Below are 6,000 nucleotides of genomic sequence, written 5' to 3' on the forward strand. Positions count from 1 at the left end.
AGATAATATTTCTCCTGGGATGAAAGTTGTGTGCTTGTTTGATCCATCCATCCACCCACCTCCTCCATATGAAGACATTCTCTTCAGTCTTTACTCTTCTACATAAACTGAAGTAACGTGAAAGCCTGGTGCGTCTCATACAGGCTGCTAAAGGGTACCTTCTGCATCTGTATGAGTCACCGGGGAGGGTGACAAAACGTTGATATTTGATGACCTAGGAATAAGAGCGGGTTGGGAAGCCAGCACAAAATTCAAAAAGTGACTGGTCCTAGCCAAGAAATAGTCTGGCACATAATCCCCATCAAGACTACAACATGTCATTTTTACACTTTGTTTTTTGTAAGGAATAAACCAATATGAGAGTGATTTTAAGTTATTTACAGTGCTAGCCATATGGTTGCAGTCGCTGCCAGTCTGATTCTGGCCACTGTTCTGTCGATATGTGCTACCTATCATAATGGTGACCAAACTGGGGGGCAGGAGCCACTGCAAAGGGTGGCATGGATGATCAGTGGAGAAATATAGAGTGAAACAAAGTTATATGGATATGATTTAGGCTATGTAGGAAAATAAACAAAATATTTTTTTCTTTGTTTAGGCTGCTATGCTAACCTTATTTCACTGAAATTCAACTTGAATCTTACATTAATCAGTTGCTTCCCTTATTATCATTAATGACTGGTAATAATTTTTAAAATACTTCTGAAGGGTGAGGGCATGCCAGAAAAAGTTTGGGAACCACTGACAGAATCTTCTCATATTTACTACCTAGCAATTCCCCACACAGAGGATTAGGGGTAGGGCTACTCTGCTATCAGTTTGCACTACTGTTGCATTTTCTCGGCAATGTAGCATAAATTGTCAGAACACCTCTGTTATACCCCTCTCTTTCCTTGTTTCCTCTCCATCTCCTCACCTGTCACTATCAAATCACTATCAAATACGGGCAAAAAACAGACAAAATAATCATCTTTAACATAAGACTTCAGCACATTGTCCTTTTCACTTGCAATTAAATATTTAATTACTAACGATGTTTCAATATGACAACCTTCATCAATTAAACATCTCTGCTTGCAAGTGAAGCAGACAGAGTGTAGCAGAATTTCTGATCTTTGATCTATTCAATAAATAATCTTAAAGGTGCTGGTAAGTGGATTTTGTTAACTTTGGACAGAGGCAGGTTAGCTGCTGGTTGTAGCTTTGTGCTCACTGAAAGACAGAGTGGTTTCAATCTTCTCATCTAACTCTCAGCGAGAAAACGGATGTGTATTTCCCAAAATGTCAAACTATTTCTTTAAGTGGACGCCATCAACAAGGACATGTTCTCATCACTTTTAAAAATGCTATTTATGAAAAAGCATGTAAGATTTACGGGTAATTATTGGCAAAATATGGCAGAAATGTTTTTGTTGCCTTAGAATGAGCCCTTTATATCTACAGAGGGCGTCACATTGCACTGTTATGTTTCTACAGTAGCCCAGAATGAACACACCCAGCACTGGTTCTAGATCAACTTAAGGTTTTGCATGAGTTTTGTAGCCACCATGGGATCTCCTACACAATTGGAAGGGGAGAGTGAGACAGGGTGTTTGTCATCTCCAAAATGTGACTAGAAGGGCACTTGGAGAGTGTAGATCTCAACCAAGGCCAAATGACCTATCTTGCAATGTTAATTAAAGTGAAAAATAATTGTGTGTCTGCCCCATGATTTGGATCTGCCTCAAAACTTTTATGGTTCTTCCTTGGCCCGTGCCCCTGCACCATTCCAACACGTTTTATGAAAATCAGGCTAGTAGTTTTTTCATAATCCCTCTGACAAATAGACAAACAGCACTGTGAACATAGCATTTTAAAAAAAAAATCTTTTTTAGACTACGATACGGGAAGCACAATAACCAAGTTCATCATGTTGTCATAAAGTTAACCGAGGACTTCATTGTGCGCTCAGTCCCTAGTTCTGAAACCCAACCTACAACAATGGCCATCACGGCACACACCTGTCTTTAGACAGCTGTACTGACTGTTCATCAAACAAGTCTGCTGAATTTTTGGTTCAGACAAAGAAATTGCAGAACCACTTCTTTGTGTTTGTTTTTGACAAAAAAGTGAGAAATTGTGTGTGTCGTATGCACACATACAATGACACATTTCTATATTCCTGTGCGTGTGTCTCCATCTCTCAGGGTCCTGCCTGCCTCAGTCATGAGGGGTTGTTAAAAAGAAACAGTGGCAACGTGACAGCACTACAGCGCAAACCAAATCGACTTTCTTTTGCTTTCTTTCTTTCTTCGTACTCTCCGTTCTCATCGAGTGCTCGGCTCCAAACAATGCCACGTTTCCCTCGACAATGTCTCTCTGCAGGGAACCCGCCCCCTTCTTCCTAATTTCCCTCCACCTAAACAGAAAAGAGCCCCGTTAAAGAGCGTCATTAGTGCCAGGCCATTTTTTTGTTTTCTTACTCTCGGAAGAAAGAGGAAGTGTTATCTGTGGCGGACAAACTTAACCCAATTAAGATCTGGTGGGGCGTAGGGGCTTGGCTCGGGACACAGCTGGGTCTGCCTGCTTGCCAACCAGGCACACAGCCAGCCAGTCAGCCAGACAACCAGCCAGGCAGGCAGGCAAGTAGCCAGACGCCCACTCAGTCAGCCAGCAGCCAGTCAAACAGTCAGGACACCAACCAGCTGCCTACTCACTACACCCACCAGCCTGGCAGTTATACAGATAACCAGGCTGCCAAACAGTTAGCCAGCCGTTCTGTCAGGTAGCCAACCCATGAGGCAGCCAGACTCTTTATCCTATGAAGGGATTTTGACTTCTGTTTAAGAACTGGTCTTCTGGTCTTCTTGTTGGCATCATGAGGCTGATCTTAAACTATATTAGTCAGGAGTTTGTATATAGTGCATGTGTCAGTGCCAAACCTTTGCAGGAACATGAAAGGTTCTACTAAGGAAGAACAAGATGCAATACATGGAAGTATTTATGAATTATATTACTCTTTACTGTTTCAGAGAGAACACTAAAATGTAATTACTATGATTACAGTATTTTCAATATTTTTTTGTCTTTATTTATCCCTCTTTACCTATAACTGAGGTTGTATCACTTACAAGAGGTCATATCAATCACAGGGAGTCTGATGATATGTTTTTTTTTTTTTCAAGACTTAGTTATTTTTTAACTTACAGTAGCTAAGTTTCCATCCAAAACTAGTGCAAATTATAACCAAATTGCTAGAAAAATCATCGAAGAGAAATTGTAAATTAATGTATTCATCCAGTGCTATTATGTGATTATTAGGAGTTGGATCACTGAGATAAACAGTTTGTTGAATTAAACCATTGCAGAAGGAGAGGGCATGACATGAAAACGTAATTAAATGAGCTAAGTGAGACAACATTTCTAAGATTGTACAGTCTATGCTCAGCTTTACTCAGGGCTCTCTGTTTTTGCATCCCTCCTGTGTTGACAGATGTGACTTACTTTACAGTGTAGTCACTCTGCAAAAGTATCAATTCATGTCCAAAAACTATTGCACTTTAAAAATTCGAACCCATTCTTTAACTGACACTGGGTTGGATATTAAGTCCCCACTTCAAATATTCCTGCTTAAATAAAACATATTTCATAAAGGTCTCAGATATGTGCTCTTTGGAGCTCTTCATTTAGCTCTCTGGGCCTCTGGTAGCCTTAACTGTTAACACATTTCTTTAAAACTGGGACTCCAGGGCAAAACTGAGGCTCACAGGGCTAAAATGAATTTTATGTCTGTAATCTGTCTGTATCTGGTCATTTCTGTGTCTGTCTTTAATGCAATGGTGTCATTTCTCAAACGGAGAATTTGCAATTAACCAGAGGACAAAAGACCCCTTGTCATATGCAAATGTGTACTGAGACTGAGACATCATCACCCCATACATGAGAGCGTACACCCCACATACACACACACACACACACACACACACACACACAGCAGCATATTTCAAAATCATCAAACCTTCTTCCCCTGGTGCCACACCTCACACTGGCACACACACAAACATGCTCACCCCATGATCCGTACGCAAGTGCCAGATACACACTCCAACAGCCAAACATGTTGATAATTAGAGCCTTGTTACTGGAAGGTGTTATCACAACAATTAACACCCTAATGTGTCTATGCATGTGTGTGTGAGTGTGTGTGTGTGTGTGTGTGTGTGTGCAAGCTTTCACGTGATGCTGGTTGGTGAAGAAGTGTGCGTGCATTCCATTAATTCTACCACGCAGCCCGACACACGTACACTCAGCGAGGGTTCGATGTAACAATGAAACAGTTTCCCAGTTTGATGAAGTTCCTGTGAATTCTGACACAACGGCAGCAGGAATAGTTGGAGTGATAGATTCTGATTGATATCCAGTAGGGGAGCAGAGAAAGGGGAGGAGGGCTGGGGCAGGTGGCGGTGGGGGAGGTGGTGTGCAGGTAAAAGGAGATGTAACAACGGGGGAGTTAAAGAAAGCCGGGGGTGTAGCTGGACTGCGCAGAGAATGACAGAGGAGGGGAGAGAAATTCTTTAACTGAGCGTTTTCAATCACAGATTTGCACTCTTTTCTTCTCTTTATTCAGTTTCTACTTAAATGACTTGAGCCTTGTCACAAAGACAATGCCAGCGGTAAATAAATGACTAGATCCAAGAGGCAAGGAGGTGGAAACAGAGGAGGAATAACAGCACAGACAGACAGAGGTGGAAAAACAGGAGGCACAGTGTTAACAGGACGGGGAGGTGGAGGAGAGGATGGGGACAAAAAAAGGAGTATCTCAAATCTTCTGTTTCTCCGAATTTAGTAAACTTTTCAAACTATTCATTCACTTTTTTCTATTCATTCAATACTTTAAGCCACTCCATTCAGACCTCTTAATGTTTCACACCTTAAATACATTATGAGCTTTATTCAACTTTTAAATGCCACTCATACTAATTAGACCCTGTCCCACTTTTCCAAGTTTTTTTTAGCTGTAGCTTTTCAACATTAAGCATTCACTCTTGTTTTCTTCCCAATTCCTGCTTTTCTCCATTGTTCAATGAGGTATTACATAGCAACTTTTGTAATCAGTTACATGTTCCATTGAATTACAAAAACTCTAATCTGAATACTTTTGGATTACCTCAAAGTCAAACATTAAAAATACTACACCTTATACTAAAATATGGATGCAGCCAAAAACATTTGAGTTTCTTTTTTTTTCTTTAAAGGCAAAATATGCAACATTTTTCTAAAAATGTAGGGACCAGCTAGAAGTGTGTGGTGGTCACCTGCCCTCTGCCAGTATTTCCTTATTTTTGTCATTATTTGGCCGTGCTCACAACATTTCACCAACCTCAGTCATCAGTATTTGTCGTCTTGGTATCTTTCTGCTGCGTTTACCAACAGCTCAGACAAATCTGACTTATTCTACTGTTTCTCAAAATATTTTCAGTGCAAATAAAATACATTTTTGCATTGAGCTCTTTTTTTCTCCCACCAGGTGAGCAACAAAGTGGAACATGTCTTGTCAGAAACCCTGTATGTCAGACAGGATCTTCATGAAAAAAAGTTTCAGAATTTTAAAATTGCCAAATTTTAAAGCCACGATCAAAAATGTAATCAAGTAAACCTTGACAATGTGGCATAATCTAATGACACATTTTTTCAAATGTAGTGTGGGCTAATTATAGTTACTTATTTTTTATGATCAGATTATGTAATCCCAGTTATATATAATCTGTAACTACCAAACCCTGACTCTCCTCAGGTGAGATTCAGGTTTGAACTGGGAGAGAATTTGTGGGACTGGTTCATTTGTCTTGATGATTAAAACACACAAATCAAGTAAAGAAGCTCAAACCAGAATGCTTAATCCAACTTTTTGTATCATTTCAGCTGAAGTGGAATGTAACTAAGTACATTTACTCAAGTACTGTACTGCACAGTTTTGACAAACTTGTACTTCACTTGAGTATTTCCATTTTAAACTACCTC

Source organism: Lutjanus erythropterus, chromosome 13 (genome assembly GCF_056507025.1).
Source record: "Lutjanus erythropterus isolate fLutEry1 chromosome 13, fLutEry1.hap2, whole genome shotgun sequence".
NCBI lineage: Eukaryota > Metazoa > Chordata > Actinopteri > Lutjaniformes > Lutjanidae > Lutjanus > Lutjanus erythropterus.